The 23666-nt window shown below is 29.1% G+C and overlaps 1 protein-coding gene across 2 annotated transcripts in view; it reads right to left on the bottom strand.

Annotated features, from left to right (window-relative positions):
* Positions 1 to 20332, bottom strand: part of LOC142318974 (facilitated trehalose transporter Tret1-like) — a 240098-nt gene extending 219766 nt beyond the window's left edge. Inside the window, exon 1 of one of the 2 annotated variants that reach the window (XM_075355704.1) lies at positions 20037 to 20332. The gene's annotated coding sequence lies outside the window, so the exon portion shown is untranslated. The remainder of the gene's footprint in view (positions 1 to 20036) is intronic. The other variant, XM_075355707.1, reaches the window with a different exon arrangement.
* Positions 20333 to 23666: the final 3334 nt, after the last annotated feature.

The raw sequence follows: 23666 nt of genomic DNA on the forward strand, positions 1-23666 counted from the left end.
TGGTACCTAAATTATGGAGCGAATTTTCTGATTACCAATATGATATATGATCTGAAAAAGATTATTCGTTCCATATCTATATTCGATAATTTCCAAAAACATTTTTATGTAGTAAAACATGTAGGATTCATAATATCCAATTAGATGTAAATTTATTTTGTTAAATTTTCGCCCAATAAACAAACATAGATAAATTGGGACAGTTTTTAACAAATTCTACGAAAATTTTTGTAAGTATAGTCATGTAAAAATAAATAAAACCGTAAAAATATTTATTTATTTTTAAAACAAAAGGGAGCAAATGCGGCTGAAAAATCTTTTCAGTGATTTTCAGTAGTTAATTTTATCTTAACAAGGTTTTTCATTATCAAAAATATTTATGTAATATTTCTATACATTTGATTTATACAATTTTATTTTATGAACTCGTGTATATTGCTTTTCTGTAAATCCCTTATATTATTATTATTTATTTATTTATTATTATCCCTTATATTATTATTTTATTTAAAATAAAATAATAAACTACGATAATTTGCACACGTTATAAAAATATGTTGTTTAAATATTATGTAGAGCCGATATTTTGAAAATTTAAAATAATTTAAATTTAATTAAAGTTTTCAATTAGCGGTTTATAAGTAGATTGATTTCAATTTAATTTCTTTATTATGACATTTATATGTTATAATATTAACCAAATAGTGATTTTATTTTAGTCATTTTATAAATTTAGAGAACTAGCCTGATTAGTTACTCATTATACTCGTATAAATTTTCACGTAACGATTGATTTTCCTAAAACAGAATTAAGGCAGAATTATTATTAAATTTCCTTGTTTTCCTTACACTTAAAACCTGAATACTCAGTTTTGTTCGTGTAACACGACAAACATTTCTGCCTTCGGAGATCGTACAATATTTTTATGTCAAAATTTTCATAATAAATTTTATTCTAAACGAAGAAAATATTACGTACATATTTCTAGTTAAAACAAATTATTCGCCATTTTGAATGTAACAACAGCATTTTCTATTTGTTTGGAGTAAAACCGAGGGATGGTTTCCCTAAAGGATAAGGGATGAGGGTTGAGCGGCAAGGGAAAACAAGTGGTTTATTTCACAGGAACTGAGTATGCGCAAGTTAAAACAGGTGTGTAGTTCTCACAGCAGAAATCAATGTAGACACGCCCTAAAACCTACAGATATCCACGATTTAATGTGTCCCGTTTTATTTCATAAAAGTACTGAAAAAAAATCCAGTGTTTACTTCATAATGCAAAAATAGGGATTAAAAAATGTAACACTGGAATTTAAATTTTATTCTGATCCATTTATATTAGTTAAAATTTTTTGTAAATTTTGGCATTTAACTGCTGTTTTGTAAATGTTTGTAAGCATCTGTCAATTGCTTTAAATATTCTTCTTAAAATTATTTCCTCAACCCTTTTTTTCTAAAAAAAGTTTGTTATTTCTTGCTGCTTCAACATTCAAGGTGTTCGCATGCATTTATCATATTTCATTACATATTTTCTTTTTCCGGTGAATGTAGCTTAAAATAACTACGTTAAAGGGAAAAGTATGATTTTTTTTGGGGGGGCGATGATCAAGTAAAAATGTAACGGGTTTTTAAAAAAAAATTTACGTTTTAGGGTTCAATTATTTCATCTTGGTCAAAAACTATATATATATATATATATATCCGTATGTGTGTACGTATATATTTTTACACAATTAGTAAACGGGATGAGGGGATATCTCGAAATTTCCAGTTTCGATTTTCTTCAGAATTATTAGAGACAACTTTATCAAAGCAAATTTTTTACAATGAAATTATAAATAATCAAAATATATATATATATATATTTTTTTTTTTAAATCAATCCCTGCGTCTTAAAAAAATGATATATTTGTTTTTTGTTCTTTTGCATCACCTCCCTTTGTTTTAAATATTTTAAGACATATTTTTGAGGTTTGTATGTCTTGTAATAGAGCTATCAAAAAAGGTCTAAAACCTTTTAAAATTATAAAATCTGGACGTATATGCAGAAAAGTTTTTTAAAAATCTTTTTCTTAATTTAACCATTATTAATGGGGATGTTTGATTTAGAGAAAACTTTATTTAGGCAAATTGCTAAGTTTAACTTATATATGAATATTTTTAGAAAAGACTCTTAAAATTTATTCCCCATTTCTAAAAAATATAATTCGTTTTTTGTTTTTGAATAACTCTTGTTATTATTAATAGCCGGGAAAACCATTCAGAACTTTGCCAGATTTTTTACATTTCAATAAAATAAATAGATGATTTTTTTTTTATATACCAATAATTTTCTGTGTGCATTAAACAATTTTTGTAAAATCAATAAGAAACTACTGATGTCGATAAAGGACTTCAAATTATACCTAATATCCTTAACACCAAGAAATTATCAGTTTTAAATGAATTATGTTTCAAGTTTTGTTACGCTAATGGTAATAACAATCTGTTTTTGACTGAAATTTCTCACATATTACAGAGAACTGTGTTCAGTACATCTATGTCCCAGACTTATCTTAATAATACGAGGTACATTCAATAATTAAACAGACAAATTGATGTAGAAAAAAACTGTGTATTTTTACAAAATGAGACTTTTACTATTTCTCAACATAATTCCCACCAATATTAATGCACTTGCCCCAAAGATGAACTAGTTTTTTTATACGTGATGCAAAGAAGTCTTTGTTTGAGTCACTTACCCACAAATTCTTTGACCTCGTTGTTGCTGAACTTTTTCCCACGTAATGCCTCCTTGAGTGGACCAAACAAATGAAAATCTGAGGGTGCCAAATCTGGACTGTACAGAGGATGTGGTAGTATCTCCCAACCCATTTTTCCAATGGTTTCTTGGGTCAGCTGGGCGGTGTGAGAGCGAACATTGTCGTGTAGCAATATAACGCCTTTTCTTTGAGATCCGTAATGTTTTTCTCTTATTGCTGGCTTTACTTTTTTCATCAGCATGTCTGAGTAGTAGACACCGTTTATTGTACGCTGATTTTCCAAATAACTACAAAAGATAACACACCTTGGGCATCCCAAAAGACGATCAACATAACTTTTCCCGCTGATGTTTGCGTTCTGAATTTCTTTCGGACAGTTGAACTGGTATGCTTCTATTCCATGCTTTGTCTTTTGGATTCCGGTTCAACATGGTGAACCCAAGTTTCATCACACGTTAAAATACTGTTTAGAGAAGGGTCACGTTCCCTTTCATAGTGTTCTTTTAAATTTGTACACACTTTCAGTCTTATTTCCTTGTGTTGCTGCGTTAACTATTACGGGACCCACCTTGCACTTGTTTTGATGTATTTGAGCTTGTTACTTAACATTATGAACTGTGCCAAGACTTAATGCAACTGTTTTTGCTATATGTTCACTGTAATATGTCGGTCTTCACGAATAATGTTGTCAATGCGGGTTTCAAGCAAAGAAGTTTACACTTCACCTGGCCGGCCAGGACGTTGCTCGTCGGTTACTGAGGTTCAACCGTTTTTGAACTGTTCTGCCCGCGTATAAAAATTCCCGCGGTTCATACAACTTTCAGCATACTGTAAACCATTCGAGAAAAGATTTTAGCCGATTTTTCACTTTCAAAAACAAAAAACGGATCGCTGAACGTTGTTCAACTAATGTGGAAACATCAAGTAAACACGCCATCACTAAATGCAATATTGAGGTTATAAACAAAACAATTTTTATCCGTCAGTTGTTCTCAGCTCATCTCAATGATGCCAACCTAAAGTCAAGAAAGTAAAAAACTTCTCCTACAAACTTTCATTTCTATATCAATTTGTCTCTTAATTATTGAATGTCCCCCGCACATTTATTAAAAATAAAAAATGTTATATTTGGATGGATAGTCATATAAGATTGTCCAAATTTCAAGTAGTTATTTTACTCACTTTGATTTCATAGTAGAAAATGAACCAATTTTATTTCTCTTTAAATTTTCAGTATTCAAATTTTCCATTTCCACTATTACTATTACAATTTTCCATTTCCTTCCGAAGGTAAACGTAAAATACCGTATTTTTTTTAATATTTGGATTTGAAAAAAAATGTATGATATCACGGCTGAGAGAATAGAATTTTTAAGGAACATGAACAAAAAAAAGCCATTCTAAAACTTTACCAAAAATTCTACAATTTTAATTTGTGGAATTCTAATTAGCGTGTCATTATGAAATCTATTTTATATTTTTTCAATCAGGTGTTTTCAAAAAAAGCTGACGACACAGTTGTAGGACTTTCCCATCACGCGGATTACACACGCATACACACACAACTTAATTTAGCACGTCAGTGCTACAACAGCGCTCCTTGTAGTAACAGGGGGTACTATTGTCGCAGTAATACCACTTGGCCCCTAGTTTAGAGATTTTTTTGGGGTGGGGGTGCGATTTTCTTTTGCAAATATTTTTTAATTTTAACAAATGTGCGTAAGAAAAATAAGATCTTAATTAGGCGAAATCTCGAAATACTGAGGGTGACCTTGCTCTACAGCCTCATCCCCCTGACCTTTTAAATTTGAGAATTTAACGGCATCAATATACAGAAGTAATCTGACCAAGTTTGGTCAAAATCGTCCAGTATTTATGGAGATAGAAGATGATTTAGAATGCGACACCGAACACACACACACACACACACACACACACACACACACACACACACACACACACACACACACACACACACACACACACACACACACACACACACACACACACACACACACACACACACACACACACACACACACACACACACACACATGCATACTAACATCCGGAAAATTTCCATTCGGTTTTTTGGATTCCTTAGGTGTCAAAACGTCAAGATCCGTGAAAACTGCATATGTCCAAATTGGACATATTTTCTCTTCTACAGCTATAGCTCTGCTACAGCGCTAGAGGCAAAGTAGAAGAAAGAAAAGAAATTTTGATAACAATTTGTTTAAACTCCTACATTACTTAAAAATTATAAATCTCAAAATTAAATTTCTTAAAAAGTTTCATACGGTTGGATAAAACTTGTATATGTTTATTGTTTGTTAAAACAAGTTGAAATATAATAATTATCGATTATTATTTTTAAAGTGAGGTTTGAGGAAGTCATATTTTTGAAATGTCGATTTGTTTATTTCAAAAATCATTTATAAAAAAAGCGGTAAAAAGTTGTAAATGCTTTGCTGGAAAAGTTACTGGAACCTCAGCGACCAAATTTACTCACCCGATTCACCGATTGTATCCAAATTTAAATGGCGTCAATGACTCCTAGCCAGAAGTCAGCGTACAAAATTTCATAATTATGCAACCTAACGATACCAAGAAAAACGAGAACTAACGACAATTTATTACGCTTATTATCTTTTATAACCGAATGAAGTTAATTATGAATGATTTTATAGAAATCACTGTGCCAAATTTCATACGAATCGAACCGTCCAGTATAAAGATATAACGAGTGTCCGAAAAAGAACTCCGCGGTTTTAAATTATATTTAAAATAACAAATATATTTGCTTTATTACATGAAAATGAAAAGTCTAACGATTATTTTCATTCTTAAAGTAACTAAATATAAATTAACAGCCCCCCAGACGTCAAACCAATAATTCCCTCATTCCACATTCTGGCCAGCACGTCTGCAAGAATATCTTTCACGTCTGCTGTTATTCTTTGGTGCAGCGACTGGATTTTTTTCTTGTATACGATCTCTTTTAGGTAGCCCCAAAAAACGTAATTCATCGGCGTCAAATCAGGACTTCGTGGGGACCAAGCGATAGGAACTTCTCTGCCTATCCGTTCTTCCTATCTTCTTATCGTATTAAAAACTTAAGCCCGCTATATCTTCAATCTGCAAAAACATAAAGTTCTCTGACATGTCAGAGTACTCTATGCTCATAATAGATCGCTTGTGGAAAAAAATGGCATAAAAAAATTCAATTATGCACGATACCTTTCCTTATTTACTTTTGGACAGTTGCGGACGAATTCCACCGATTCCTGTGATTTTTCTGAGCCCCATACTCCACAATTATATCGGTTCACGACTCCATGAACATAAAATGTTTTTTCATCAGAAAAATAAAATTGGATGCAGGTAGTTTTCATCAGCAAAAATGAACTCAAACATGACTGTTACAAACTGAACTCTTTGTGGCTTATCGTTACGTTTAATTTCATGGAGTAGTTGACTTTATAAGTACGAAGTGTCAATAGCTTGAGAATAACACCGTGGTCGGTGCTTTTAAGATATTTAGTTGACGAGCAACTGAACGTTTTTAGACTGTTGGAAAGACAGTGGAATTCTTTCTTTGTTTTCGTCACTTGTATTAGGCCTGTCTGGTGAGTGTCCTTTCAAAACGCTTCCAGTTTCAAAAAAACTGTACATCACTCTCCTATACTTTTATTACTCGGATTTCTAGACAGATTCGCGTATAATTTCTTTGTAAAAGTCACTAACTTTGTTTCTGCGACCGGTACACATACTTCGCTTCACTTGGAGCGACCCCATGGTACTGTAATCCGGGCTCGTAACAGCTGAATCTGTGCAACTGTCTAATGTGTGGAAAATGTGTAAAATAAAACTTAATTGTTGTCGCTTCAAGATTTACCCGTAAAACACTATTACGGACTGGAAAATAAAATCTATATTCGTCCTTGAGACCCCGTAGCTCTTTTTCGGACACCTGGGGTAGGATTGCAGGAAACATTGAATATTTTTTATTTGAATAAAGTTCCGTTATTACACAAAGATTATAAGGAATTTTTTTTTTGCATACAGATTATCTTGCAAGTAATATTTGTGCAGTGACCATTCTTCATATTATAATAGAATGGTAGGCGTGTAGGCGTAGCCAGTATTTCTGCTCTTTTTTATACAAATTCTTCAACTTTTGTTTTACTTACGTAACTTTTAATTGAATGACAAAGCAAAATGAATCCTCTCATACATTGTGCGTGGTAAAAACCGATTGGCGCGGAATTTGTCATTCTGTGCAATTATCGCATAACCAATCGACAGCGTTAAAACTATTATCGTATAAATTCGAGCCTATAAATTAATACGCAAAACAAGCTATAGTTTTAAATTGATTTGATTTTAAACAGGTTCCAATGAAGGTTAGCTTTCAATAGTTTTTTAAAAATTAAACAAATATATTCTGTGTTCAACAATCCGGTAGATTTTGATGATTATTATAATAAATCTAATAATATATTTTTATTAAAATGGATTAAAAAAAAAGAAAAAGACGTAAATGCTTTCATCAAAAAATCTTATACCCGACAACAAAATATCCCCGCTTTAGGGACCTAACAAAAGAAGGATAAAGAGTAGGCTTATCACCTCTTATCAATAATATGGGACACGTGATCCGATTATACAAAGTTTTAAAAGACACGTGCGCCGCTTAGTCAATCGTTAAAACGGGCCTACTCCGGTGTTCTGAAGTATGGATATACGATTGTTGGGGGTAATACAATATTATTCATAGTTTTAGTATTAATAGAATAAATAATACTTAAATAAAGTAAATATATGTATTTATATAAAAATATAATAAAATTTATAAAATATACTCAAAAATTAAAATAATAAAAATACAAGTTGAAGTTTTGACTAAAATAGAAACCTTTGTTATTAATTTAATAAAATGAATTAAAATATTATATAATAAAATAAAATATATATATATTTATTTATTTATATTATATATATTTATAATAAATACAATAAATAAATAAAATTATAACAATTAATTAAGAATAAATTACATTAATTAATTAAGAATTAGTTAAAATATCTTTTAAAAAATATTTAATTAATTAATAATATATTAAAAAATATTTTTCAAAGTTTTACTTTGAAAATTAAAAAAAGGATTAAAAGAGCTTCATTTCTAATTGATGGATGTCTCAAAATTATTTTTTTAAATATTAATATTTACTTTCCCGTCTTTACTTAGAAGGGAAAGTATTGCAATGAATCCAATTTAGGCATATGTGGTTTTCACCGGATCTTGACGTTTTGTGAGAGCTAAGGAACCCAAAAAACCAAATTGAAATTTTCCGGGTGTTCGTATGTACGTGTGTGACCGATATCGCTCTCTAAATCACCTTATATCTCCAAACTACACGACCGATTTTGACCAAACTTGGTCAGATTACTTCTGTATATGGGGCGTTGATACCGTTAAATTATCAACTTAAAAGGTCAAGGGAGTGAAGCTATAGAGCAAGGTCACCCTCAATATTTAGAGATTTCGCCTAATTAACGTTTATTTTTATTAGGCACATTTGTTAATTAAAAAATAATAAAAAAAGAAAATATTTTTGCAAAATCGCATCCCCGCCCCAAAAAATATTCTAAACTAGTGGCTAAGTGGATTCACTGCGTGAATAGTACTCCCTTTCACTACAAGGAATGCTAGCGTAGCACTGACATGTTGAATTAAACTGTGTCTATGAATGTGTGACGGGAAAGTCCTAAAACTGTGTTGCCAGCTGTTTATTTACTTATTTAAAGGCTTAAACCGCCTTGCAGTAACAGATGGATGATAAATGAATTCTGTAGCGTGCGAAAAATGCCGTGCCTGACCGGGATTCAAACCCGGGACCTCCGGATGTAAGACCAAGTCGATACAACTCCGCCACGGGGATCGGCAAATATATATATATATATATATATATATATATATATATATATATATATATTTGAAATTGCATAATATACCGATAATTATATGTATATATATATATTTGCCGATCCCCGTGGCGGGGATTATATATATATATATATATATATATATAATTATCGGTATATTATGCAATTTCAAATTTATTAAGGAAAAATTAAATGTTTTATATTAAGATTTTACGGTCTTATTTTAAGAAAAATATTTTCCGAATATCTAAATGATAATCGGTAGTGGAATCGACAAGAATCGTACGTTCGATGGTACATCATTGTTACTAAATGTATGATGTGTGTAAATAACCGGTTATATAATAAATTAAGTTCAAGCTCAACAAGTTATACGCAAAAGACATAAAAAAAATCTGACAAGAAAGTTGTCATACATTCCATGGATTGGTTATTTATTCTTATGCTTATATAATGGAAAAATTATTATACGCATACAAAGGTTAAAAAATTCAGAAAATTAATATATTTAAACTTTTATGGCTCCCCTGACCCCAATATTGTCCGAAAAGTATATTTTTGTGCCACTTGCACTCCGACTATGCTTAGGAAGACAAAAAAAAATTCAGTTAAAAAATATGCAATAGATAAAAAGATAGTTTTTTAAAATATTTGGCAGAATTCTTGGGCAGAATTTAGGGCAATTTTTTTTTAAATGATAAGATAAGCAGTGCGAATGTACTGAGCTTAGTTTAAAATGAGGTTATGTTTGTAAATTTTGAAAAAATTGACCCCAAAGAAACTATCTACCTCAACACCTGGAGATACTGACCCCAAGCTTTTACAAAAAATATTGCCCTATATACACGAGTTAGTGTACCAAATTTCATCAAAATCGATTAATTCAGTCAAAAGACATTAAGCTTCAAACACGTCAACACTCAAACATACGTACAAACATTACCGCACAATTGTTTTAGTTTTTTGGGTCTCTGGGTCATGAAACGTTGAGAAACATTTGAGTAAATATATGGGGGTTTGAAACTCCCATACTCAAATATTATTATTGGGTATGGGTTTCAAACATTATTATTATTATTTCGCTATTGCATGAGGCTGACGTTTGCTAGTGATTTTTACAAAACGAATAGGAAATTTTTTTTATACTGAATTATGTTAATAAAATTTAAATATAATTCTTTATTAGTAATATTCTTGAACAGAAAAACAATAATTTTGCATTCAAAAAAGGACCAGAAGATAACATTTTTTCGCTATTTAAACTTATAACTTGTTTAAAATGCAGTTTAACAGTTATTACATATGTGTTTATAAAGGACAGAACAGAGTAGAAGCAAGTGTACTCGCTCAGTATCAAAGGGAGATGAATTTGAATTGCCAGCTGAAAACACAGTACAATACTTCAAACACTGTATCACTCTATTTTGAAAGGAAGGGTATATATGCTATGTTGTTTCGAATTAGGGTAGATATTGGGGAGGGGGTAAAAATGTAGATAGGATCTCAATTGAGGTCAGATCAGACGCCCAGAGTTGAGCGCTTCTAATAAGGATTAATTTTTAATGGAAAAAATATATGCAGCTGTCTTTAAAACGCCCACTATACTTTTTGTATATTTATTTGATATAATCAATATCCCCCTACCATCCCCTTTTTGGCGTTTTTCTTTTTTTTATTCCCTTCAACTATAAAATAATTTTATGTTTTTATTTTACACCTGTTTTTTTATGTCACACGACAAAATTTAGTAATTTTTTTTATGAAACACTTTCGCAAAAGTTTACAAAATATTCGTACTGTTTGCTTTTTTTAAAAAAAAAGTACAGGTTAATTGTATAGCTTGTGTGTGTCTGATATTAGCCCTTCAAGTTTGAAATTTACTTCAATTTTTTTTGCGTAAATCAGTCGGTTAATTATTTGTTCCTTATTTTTATCATACAAACATACATGTTTGAGCACACATTCACACGTATGCAGAGATTAAAAATTGAGACTAAAGATACAGGCCCAACATTTCTTTTGTTTAAAGAAACCAAAACTGATATTCACTATGAAAATTTATATATTTTTTTGTTTTATTGAATTTCAAATTACAATAAACCGTGTGAGAAACTTAAAACCGAATCGAGCTGGCTGGAAATGCAGTTATTCGACGTCACCTGCGGTTATTTGAAGCGTTCACTTCACGGTGAGAAAATCGATGTACGGTGTGCTGTTTCTGGTAATCGTACAGCAGGGCCAATTTTTTAACCGGACTGTTAATATAGAAATGTATAGTAAAAGTTTCAAACGGAGCAACGTGTTACACATCAAACGATTCATTGACACCCTTTTACGTGGCTTTTACTGAAGAACAAACCGACATCAGAGGGCGATGGTTTCTGCGTTCTCCAGATTTGTCTAGTGACGATTATCTTCCTTTGGAGCTATTTGAATCATAGAGTTGATTTAAATGGCGAACTAAAAATGAACATTTAACACGAAACCGACGGCACTGACAATATTTTGCGTCAAGTAACCTTCAATATGAACATTCCAGCACAAAAGCGGTCGCTACGGATGGCATTCACATCTTTCGTATAAATTTGGTAAATATGTAAACTTTTGTAATAACTAGGACGTCCAAGTCCTTCCTCAAAATGACCTTTGACTTCTGAGGCAGAACCTGGACGTCTCTGTCACGATATGCAGAAAATAACTGATTTTCAAAACCCCCCTCTTTTATAATATATTTTCATCAAAATCCACTCTTTTACGAGTAAATTTACTAACAAAACGCATATTCATCATGGCAAACATACGTCCAGGTTCTGCCTCAAAATTACAGTTATTTAAAATTACAAGGCAATAATCACTTTCGTCACGTGGAAAAAGTGTTGACAAATATGGTGTGGCCATGGTTTTAATTTTTTTTACATTACCGTTTAATTCATAATTTCTAATTTACGTTTTAAATCTTCATTTACATTTCTATTAGCAATTCTTGCTTTATCAATTCCAATCGTAATTGATTGTTATCGCTTTGATATGACTTAAAATCTTTAATAAAATACTCTTTTATGGTTTTAAAACATTTATCAAAAAAATACTCGTATTTCGATATCCAACAAGCTAAATTTAAAATTAATTCTTCCCTTAAATATGTCCCCAGAAATCACTGAATACAATGGATTTGTACCCTTTGAATCTAGTGTATATAAAATAAATTTATTAGCATCAAAATTATTAACACAATATAAAATGTTCATCTTTTGTTGGTAAAATCAAGTATAATAACGAATCTGTATCTGTCATTAATAATTTTATGTTTTCATGACCAAATCGTGCTAAGAAATGATTCTAATGATAGTTATATAAGATCAATTTTGCTAAATCCATCACGGTTAAATATAAATTTTTCTTCAACATTCATATTCAAACTACATCATATATATCAAAATTCAGATTACTTGGCATAAGATATATAATACATCACTATCTAGTTCATTTTTGCTATTTACTTTGTAATATCTTTTGCTATAAAAAAACATTTTTTTAACTTTAAATTATATTTATTATTTTGCTATTCATATTTAATGTTTGTTAAAATCTCGAAATACTTGATTTCTTTTATTTTAACTGTATTAACAAAAATACATAATTAAAATATAAAGCTTTTGTTTTTACAATTAACAATATTTTAGAAATCAGTGGAAATCCAACAATCTAAATTTGCAATTAATTCTTCTCTTAAATATGTACCAGAAATCAGCAAATCTAATGGATTTGTTCCCTTTTAATCAATTTTATATGAATTATTTTGGTCACTCGAATTTGAGTAGCCAAATGATTCTATTAATTTTTGAGAATCTTTATTTTTTTGTCTTCAGCCATTTGACTGGTTTGATGCAGTTCTCCAAGATTTCCTATCTAATGCTAGTCGTTTCATTTCGGTATACCCCCTACATCCTACATCCCTAACAATTTGTTTTACATATTCCAGACGTTACCTGCCTGCAGAATTTAATCCTTCTACCTGTCCCTCCAGTATTAAAGTGACTATTTCAGGATGCCTTAATATGTAGTCTATAAGTCTGTTTCTTCTTTTAATTATATTTTTCCAAATGTTTGGAAAAGGTGTTCTTCATCAATATGAAGCAACACCTTTTCATTTGTCACTTTATCCACCTATCTGATTTTTAACATTCTCCTTAGCACCACTTTCAAAAGCTGGTAAATTTTTTCTTCTCAGGTACTCCGATCGTCCAAGTTTCACTTCCATATACAGCTACGATTCAAACATATACTTTCAAAAATCTTTTCCTGACGATTAAATTAATTTTTTATGTAAACCAATTATATTTCTGACTAAAGGCTCGTTTCGCCTGTACTATTCGGCATTTCATATCGCTCCTGCTTCGTCCATCTTTAGTAATTCTACTTCCCGAATAACAAAATTCTTCTACCTCTGTAATCTTTTCTCTTACTATTTTTACATTCAGTGGTCCAGCTTCGTTATTTCTGCTATATTTCATTACTTTCGTTTTGTTATTTTTTATTTTCATGCGGTAGTTCCTGCGTAGGACTTCATCCATGCCGTTCATTGTTCCTTCTAAATCCTTTTTACTCTCGGCTAGAATTACTATATAATCAGCAAATTGTAGCATCTTTATCTTTTCACCTTGTATTGCTACTCCGGATCTCAATTGTTCTTTAACATCATTAACTGCTAGTTCCATGTAAAGATTAAAAAGTAACAGAGATAGGGAACATCCTTGTCGGATCCCTTTCTTATTACGGCTTCTTTCTTATGTTCTTCAATTATTACTGTTGCTGTTTGATTCCTTTAAATATTAGCAATCGTTCTTCTACCTCTGTATTTAAAACCTAATTTTTTTAAATGCTGAACATTTTATTCCAGTCAACATTATCGAATGCCTTTTCTAGGTCTATAAATACCAAGTATGTTGGTCTGCTTTTCTTTAATCTTCCTTCTACTATTTATCTGAGCCCTAAAATTGCTTCCCTTGTCCCTATACTTTTCCTGAAACCAAATTGGTCTTCTCCTAACACTTCTTCCATTCTTCTCTCAATTCTTCTGTACAGAATTCTAGTTAACATGTTTGATGCATGACTAGTTAAGCTAATTGTTCTGTATTCTTCACATTTATCTTTATTACTAAACTATTAAATTAATATCATGTATATCGAAAATTATATAGATAAAATTAATGAATTTATAGAGGATAATAATTTTTCTAAAATCAAAACTCCTACAAATACATATATAATAAAATCAAAACTTTAATCAATAAGTCAAAATATGTTATACCGTATGACAAAACAAAAAAAATATTAATAATTACGCGTCATATATGAAGGCCTTACCAAAAACACATAAAAATAACACACCTATAAGACCATTAATAGATTTTAAAAATTCACCAACATATTTTTTAAGCAAATTTTTAGCTAATATATTAAAGAATTCAATAAATTAAATAACACTTATAATTTAATAAATAACACAATAATTAATTACCAGTCATTTCATTCATGCTCCCAAAATATGGCTGTTTTTAACTCATTGTTATATAGAGCCATAAAATACCTCAAACATGAAAAAACTTCCTTAAATAAAAAAAATTGAAATAATTAAAAACATTTTACTGTTGCTAACGGTTATAATGTCGGTACTATAAACAAATCTATATATAAAAAAATGAATGTTTGTCTGTCTATGTCTCTTATGCCTTCCTAAACCGTTCATCCGATAGGGATGAAACTTTGGGGAATGATTGGACGTATGCCAGGGAAGGTTTCTGAATTAGTTTGGACCCTCTAGGTGAGGCCGGTGTCGAGATATTTACACATGAGATTATACACAAACAGACTTTTATTCTATATATATATATATAAAAGGCATGTTCGTATGTCTGTCCGCTAAAGACCAAAAAACTAATGGAACGATTTACGCGCGGGCAAAAGGGAAAAAGGAGGAAATGGAAAACGGGAAAAAGGGAAAAGGTGGAAAAAGAAAAGGGGGAAACGGGAAAGGGTAAAAAGGAAACTGGGAGAGAGGCGAGGGAGAAGGGTGAAAGGGAAAGGGAGGAGAATAAGTGAAAGGTAAAATTTGTGAAGTTCAGTTTTTAATTTTTTTATCAAATTTTAAATTGTGTTCATTTAAACTCTCTCTCTCTCTCTCTCTCTCTATATATATATATATATATATAACAATAGCGAAGCACTGCCGGGTCTGCTAGTTACAAAATAAAATAAATAACATAAAATTATTACCTAATAAAATGAATATACACATTTTAGTCAAAAAATTGAAAAAATACATAAAAAATGACTTTTAATACATAAAAAAACACCTGCATATGTTACTAATAACAAATTAATTAAATATATTAATAATAATTTTAATAAAAAATCATACGATAATGATTCTAATTTTCATAAACAGGGAGTATACAGTCTTGTTTGTGATGATTACAGCTTTATATACGTGGGTATGACGAATAGTAAATTTTCCACATGTGGTAAAGGGCATATAAATAGCATTAAAAATAATAATAAACCAGAAAACTCTAACTTTACGAAACATACAACAGAATACGGTCATACATACCATCTTAATAATTTCATGAAAATCTTAGATATTTATAATAAATACTTCTAATCCGGAAAAATATCATATATATTGTAATAATAAAAATTTAATTAACAATAAAAAAAAAATTTAAAGACTATATATTATTTTAAAATATACTAAACACAAATATAAAAAAATAATAATCTAATCAAATGATATTATCTCTGTTAACATGGTTCTGTTTGACGAAAAATCCGCGGTCGGGATTCCGGCTTCGGCTTTGGTTAAAGAATCATTTTTCCTTTGAAAATATTGTTGATGATAATAATAAAAATAAACTTAAGCTTATCACACTTAATTCTGTTTGTTTACTATTTTGTAAAACAAAAGAAGTATTCATATAACTTATTTTTTACATTGTAGTATTTAGATAAAGTATAATGTTCATCAATCTACGGATCTATGTTGTATATCCATTCGTGTTGTGGTATATGTAACAAATATTTATTATCATTCATCGTTTAATAAGTACTATTTTATTGTATTCCAACTGTATGTAAAAATAAATTATTTAAAAACTTCATCAACAGTTTAAAAACGATTTTATAATTTATTTTATAAATACGATATTATAATTAACAGTAATTATATATTAAAATGATCTCATGTTTACGAAATGCAGATATTTTTAAAAAATATGATGATTCTACAAACAATATGTCTGAATATCTTCTATTGTTATATTCAAAATTGTAAACGAAACTGTAAACGTTATTGATTATAAATTTAAAAGTAAAAATAAAACTTTAAATAGAAAATATATTGAACATATGGAAAAATTGTCCAAGTTAACTATACGTAATTCACAATATAAAAACGCAGCGTCAAATATATTGCATAATATTACTTATGAATTGGCATATCAAAAAGAAAACTTAGAAAATAAAAGAAATCCTCTTTTAAAAAGAAGTTCGTTCATGTTTAATGTAAATCAAAATGATTATAGTATGAAACGGTAGTTGAATTGTATAAAAATATATAACCAATAATAACATTTTTTTATAATATTAATATAATTCTTTATATATTAGATTGCAAACAACTATATTCATATCTCCGCATTTATATAAAGAAATTTACAGTTCTAAACAGATAATACCTATCACAGAAGAATTATATAAAGAAAGTCTAAGTAACGAAACCATAAGAATATCTTAAAAAAACAGTTACGATTATGACATATTTATATTTAAACGTTTTATTAAGTTTAGACCTCGAAAAGTGTAATGTATATTAAACACCAAATTGAAAACGGTGCGGTGCCTGTTGTAGTAAAGCATTTATAGACTGGAATTTGTTAGCAAATTTCTAAAATATATCAAAATATATTTTTATCTTTAATTAATCTCTTAAAGAATAAAGATTACGAACCGGTACTAGACGAAACTTTACGTATATAATGTAATATAAAATATAAAAAACATACAAGCAATATATTGATTGATATTACGAACCCCAATGATATTTCATTATTTGCAAAGACAGCAATCAATTGATATTTATTTATCAAAATATCAATTATCTTTTCATATAAAACAAAATAATAATTTTAAATTGGTCGTAAATAAAAATCAAAACGATAACAGTATTATTTTGTTTTTGATTTATTAACGTTAAATGAAATTCTTTTACGTGAATATTTGTGGAATGAAAGGGTTCAAGTATATCGTAGATACATAAAAATTTATGTCTTCCATACGATAGTATTACAGCAAAACGTATATCATTTTTAGATGTGCAATTTAATCGTTTTTATTCAAATAATACCACATCGTGTACTTATATAAAAACAAAAGGTTTATAAAATATGTTTTTTTAAAAATTTAATAAATACAAATCATTAGATACAGATAAATATAAATATAGAAATATAATCTCTAAAAAAACACAGAAAAGTCGAAATAATAGAAACTAAAGAAAAAAATTATGATATTTAAAAGGCAATTACAAATAACATTGTCAATACCGGATATTTTATTGTTTACAGATTCTGATTGCCGGACCGGTTCGAATCCCGGTCAGGCATGGCATTCATTCAAATTTTTATATATATATATATTATTTAATGATCTTACACAATCAAATTTGAATGAAATTAATCAATCTAAGATCTTTATATTCATATTTAAGGGGACTGATGTTCCGTATTTAGATAATGTATTAAATGGAGATTTATAACATTATCACATAACTGCATTGCGATTGAAAAAATAAAATCTAGTTAAAATAACAAAAAAATTTAGTTTTTCCGCAATGACTTTTTAAAAAAGTTTTGTTAAATAAATACTTGGTCATGATGATAGATTAGAATCGTTTCATAATGCAACTCTTTCGAATTTCATAGTTTTTTTCTCTCCGATTAAGAATATTTAATTTTTAATAAATAATATTTTATTTATGTTACGACTAACAACGTCACTATTAGATAATTTAATTTTGATTTATAATTTTGAATAATATATATAAAATAGACTAGATATTAGAATAATATATAATAGACTATATATACTTAGAATAATATATATATATATATATATATATATATATATATATATATATATATATATATATACAAATAAGGTAACAAACGCGTCTAATATAATGAAGTGAACAGTTGTAACGATCATATGATGCTGGGTTTAACATTCACTATATATATATATATATATATATATATATTTATTTAGATGTAAAAGATAGCATGCAACTTATGTAAAATAATTTTCACTTCGTGTATCATGCAGCTCGTGTAGCCGAACGATTTAAGGCGCGCCAGTCAACAGCACGCACAAGTGAAGTGTTTCAAAACCAAACGAGTTGTTTTTCTTTTACGTAGATTGATGTCCGAGCCTTTTTTATTATAAAATTCAATTAATTCTTTATTGATACCACGCTTTATATTGTTTCCCACCATTGTGACATAATTTTCTAGTCTTAAAAAAAATCTGTATTTGTATTAACAATTAGTTTCAAATCGGCGAAAATAACATACGAATAGTTATTTTTTATTTGTTTGTAACATACATCGATTAATATGCTAATGCGTAAGCGTAGAAAAATAGTAATTTACATTAAGTAGAGATCAAAGATCAATGCTATTTTTATATATATATCAAAACCTATATATATATATATATATATAACTAATTATTATCATTTAATGAATGATTGACAACTGAACTGATGTTATAAGAAACAGGATTCCCCATGACATCAGCAGCAGTCTGTAGTAGATGTTTTTATAAAATACATTAAATAACAAAATAGGACGAGCGAGGCAGAATCTGGACGTATGTTTGTGATGATGAATATGCGTTTGTTGTTAAATTTAGTAGTAAAAGAGTGGATTAATATATGGTAAAAGAGAGGAAGAGGCGGATAGAAAAAAAAAAACATGAATTTAAAGAGTACATTTAATAATGAACCAGGGAAATTTAAACAGAACCTGGATGTATATTTGCGATGATGAATATGCATTTTGTTAGTAAATTTTCTAGTAAAAGAGTGGATTTTGATGAAAATATATTATAAAAGAGGGGAGTTTTTAAAATATCTTGTTAGTTATTTTCTGCATACCGCGACAGAGACGTCCAGCTTCTGCTTCAGAGGTCAAAGGTCATTTTGAGGAAGGACTTGGACGTCCTATACTACTCTAATATAAATACAAAATTTAACTTAGTTTACGTTTTCATTTCATTCATATACTGTTACATGTCGCAAATGTGTTACGTCTGTAGCGGTTCGGTTTCAAGTTGCTCACCCGATATTAAAATTCTTATAATATACATGTAATTTATATTAAACAATGAATAATTTTCAAAGAGAAAAAAGAATGTTTTACTAAAAAAAACAGTATGTATAATAATAATCAGCACTTCTCGTAGATTATATAAATATATACAGTGTATCACAAAGTTCTCCCGGGACTTTCATAACCTATTCTACTCGAAAAAATAATGGAAAAAGATCATAATAAAACATATGTCCAAAAATGCTTCATTTGCGAAATAGGGCTAGTGAAATATTTCGCTCGGATTTCAGCTACCCGGGTGAAATGAGGTTCGTACTAAAATTTTTAGGACGTTAATTAAGGGGCAGAATTAGTAATTTCTTATGATTTTCGAACCGGAAAATCGAATAAAATAACTCCCAGAACCTTATATGCAGTAATGCATGAGAAATCTGGGGTGAAAAGCAATAAATTGGGGTAAAATCTCTTTATTTTTATGTTTGAAGTACAATAACACTGTTAAATAGGTAATAAACACTAACATTTTAAACAAACCTCGTAGAAATTTTAATTATGAACAAAGTGGTGTAAGTTAAGCTGAATAAAACAAACAAAGTCTAGAAAGATATGAATTTTATATAGAAACAGTACATTTACCAGAAAAAAACTTATTTAATGTAAACAGAAAATAAATTTGTTTTTGGCGACGTGTAAAATTGGTAAAAACAAAATTTACTGTTAAGAATTAAAAATAAAAATGTAAATTGCATAAAAATTGTAAAATAAAAATAAATAAATAAATAATCATTTTTTTTATTAATGACATAAAATATAATAAATTAATTGAAAAATGATTATTTCAAAGTTGGCAATGAAATAACAACAGCTGATCAACAATGCGCAATACTATATTAGTGTTTAAATCATTCTGTAAAGTATATTAAGTATATCAAGTACCGTGAACTGTGCTGTCGTCGTTGATGAAGGTTTTTTGTGAATTTTAGTTTGAACGTGATCGATTTGCCACTGAAGTAAAACCGTACTTATTTCCAACAGAGAAATACGCTCATATTAAGTTTGGGTGTGTGTAACGATAATGTTACAGCTGCTGCACTAGAATATGAAATACGTATTCCGAATCGCAGGATTCCAGATCCCAAAACAATTAGCTCGGTTTTTCGCGAACTTCGGAAATCAGGTTCACTACGAACGATCTGTGCAACACGACGTTGTTACTGATGAGATTATTATCAATGCAGTACAGACGTCAGTACACGAGCTTTATGTTTAACCTTGTATTGGGTGGCATCGATTATTAAGAAAGTAGTTTTTTGTTCTTAATACTTTTACTTAATAAATAAATAAAAATATAAATATTTGTATCTTTTTAGTACTATTATTTTTTTAATTTGGTTTTTATTTCTTAAATTATTTTATTTCATAATTTTTGTGAAAATATGAAATATTTAATAAATATGAACTGTAATACTATTTTACTACATAATATTTATATTATAACTATAATGTACTTAATATATATATATATATATATATATATATAATTAAAAAATCTGATGTGGACATCACATGACTTCCTTGTACGCCTATAAATTACATATACACATTTTTTACTGCACTTTATTTAAATTTATTTCATTTGAAAGTGAGATACGTTCCTCCAATTCTTTAATAAAGTGACAGTTACACATTTACTGAAATATTAGTTTTTATTAACGTCAAATATTTATACAATTATTAACTCAAAAATCGTACATGAAATATTAGAATAGAGTAAATGTCCATTTATTACTCGTATTACTAGATCAGTATTATTTGTATCTTCGTGAGTTGCTGATTAACAAAAGTTAAAGATTTCTGGTGTATCGTATAAACAAATGTTAATAATTAAACTATTCCGTTTAGTGAACTCCTGTATACTGGTTAGAAATGTTAATTTACACCAAACAGTGTAAAATATTCATTTTTTATTATTGGATAATTTAGTAAATAATCAAAAATGAAAAATAAACAATCATAAAGGAAAAAGAAAGATGATATGAAGAAATATATCTAAAAAAAGGGCAGGAAGATGATTATGAAGAAGAAGAAGGAGAAGAAGAAAATGTTAAGAACAAGGGAAGAGTAAGAAGATTAAGAAACGATGATGAATATAAAGAGAGAGAAAATTTTAAAACCAGAGAACGTGTACACAAATTAAGATCAGAATAATTATATTAAACCAATGAGCGATTAAATGAGTGGCAGGATAAAACAAATAAACGAAACTATGATCAATTCCGATTTAAGGAAAATACTGTCAGACAATATCAGAGGAGTAATGAACTAAAAGATAAGAATTACTTGGAATTTATTAAAGATCGGGCATGTATGCCTCAGTGTATATGTTGTACCTGTGAGGGTCTATTTTTCAGTCACTCTGTAGTTAACTTTAATGTAGATAAAATTAAACAACATTAAAATATAACATAGATAGAATTAAATAACATTAAAATTGAAAATCCAAAAACAATACGATCCTAAATTATAATTTTCAAGTAAATTAAATAATCAGATGTTTTACCAAATCTATTACGTATACACATATGTAATAATACCTATTGAATTACATATAAATATTTTTTTAAAGTACATAAAATTTTATTTCACTAATAACTTTTTTTTAATTATAATTTTTTTTCATATTTTTTTTATTTTTTATTATTGAATTATGTATTCTAAAACTTTTTTTTACAATCGCAGGTTAATAATAATTAAATATATTTTAACTATAAAAAAGTTAAAAAAAAGTAGATGAAGTCTGATTCGAACCGATGTGGCTTCATTTGTAAGATCCAAATATTTCATTAATTAAAATTTGTTTTGGCTATAACTCCGGAACCAATGAAAATAAGTATCACTTATGACATACCATTGAAAAGCTCTCAATAAGGGCTTATTACTCAGTTAAGAAAAAGTCCAAAATCCAAATCTTTTGGTTTTTGGGCTTTTTTGGACACTTTTGGTTCAGTTGATTGCAATGAAAAGTGGAGGTGTACAACTAGATGGTACAATAGTCCTAAATACAAAATTTCAATTTCCTACGGCTAATCGTTTTTGAGTTATGCGAGATATACACGTACTTACAGAGACGTAACGCCGAAACTACTCAAAATGGATTCAAGGATGGTCAAAATGGATATTTCCGTTCAAATCTGAAAACCGAAAATTTTCGCGATCACAATACTTCTTTCCTTTACTTTGTACAATGAAGTAAAAATGGGTAGGCCTACTAAACACGCTGCTCAAGTAAGACAGCAAAGGAAAGTTGCCAAGAAAGTAATAATCGTTAACGAAAATAGAAAAATAAATGCCATAAATATTTCCACATTGATTTAACGAGAATGTAGACTCACATATGTAAACGTACAACAGTCTACTCTTACGGAATGAAAGTATAGAGAGTTATGCTCATCGTTTTAGTTTAATACACAACGTTTGTCAAACAAGAGCAACGATGTCACCGCTCGGCTTAAAATACGAGGAAGGATACTTACCGGAAGTTGTAAACACAAAATCTAATGATGAGACCATTGATCTTAGAAAGATGTTGATGGTTGCTTAACCATTTCACCAATTTGCACAACATTCCAAGCAACAAAGTGATACGGAGATGTCGAGCGCAGAAGGCTACCTCTAATATTAAGCTGGGCTGTTAACATAGCAGTGATAGACCTCGGCAAGAAAAATTTTCCAAGGGGCAGATTTATATCGCTTGGAGTCGAGTTAAAACTAACGACCATCACCTTGTCTGATTTGGACCCAAATAAGTTATTAATAACACCACGTGATGAGAAAACTGACAGAAATGAGTAATGTAAATGTTGGGTAATCTATCCAATTTATAGGTTTCATTATTGCAGGTATCCATTTGGATAAGGTCTGAAAGTACCTGTTTAAAAAAAATATTTGTATTTATAAACTACAAGATATTATTTATTGCAAAATCAGAATATTTAACTCACTTCATACAGAGTGATGTCGAATGGAAGCTGTTGTGTGACTATTTATTTAATATTGCAAAATTAGAATTTATTATTGCATAACATAATTTATATTGTAATTTGGAAATTAGTGACAGTACACTTTTTCACCTATTTACACGTATATAAATATTAAATGTAGATTTATTTGTATGAAGTTTAAATAAAAGTAGCCAAGAAAATAAAAGGAATAATTGTTTAAAAAAGAAAAATAGTCAAAGAAATGCCATAAATATTTCCACACAGACTAAACGACGATAATATAGTCTGTTATTAATATCCTAGTCATACAGGGAAAAGAGCAACATGGTACTTGTGGAGCGGTCAGCTGCTAAGGGTGTCAATCCATTAGATTTTTTGGTATTTTTCCTAAGATTGTCATTGGATTTGATTAAAATTTATTTGGGACCACTGGGAAAGTACACTCTTTCCATTGGGGAAAAATTCAAAATCTGTTTACTTAAATGTTGGAGATATTAACACACATTAGAAAAAAAAAATAGTCGAATTGAGAACCTCCTCCTTTTTTGAAGTCGGTCCACTGAGA

The sequence above is a fragment of the Lycorma delicatula genome, chromosome 2 (genome assembly GCF_047948215.1).
Source record: "Lycorma delicatula isolate Av1 chromosome 2, ASM4794821v1, whole genome shotgun sequence".
Classification (NCBI taxonomy): Eukaryota; Metazoa; Arthropoda; class Insecta; order Hemiptera; family Fulgoridae; genus Lycorma; species Lycorma delicatula.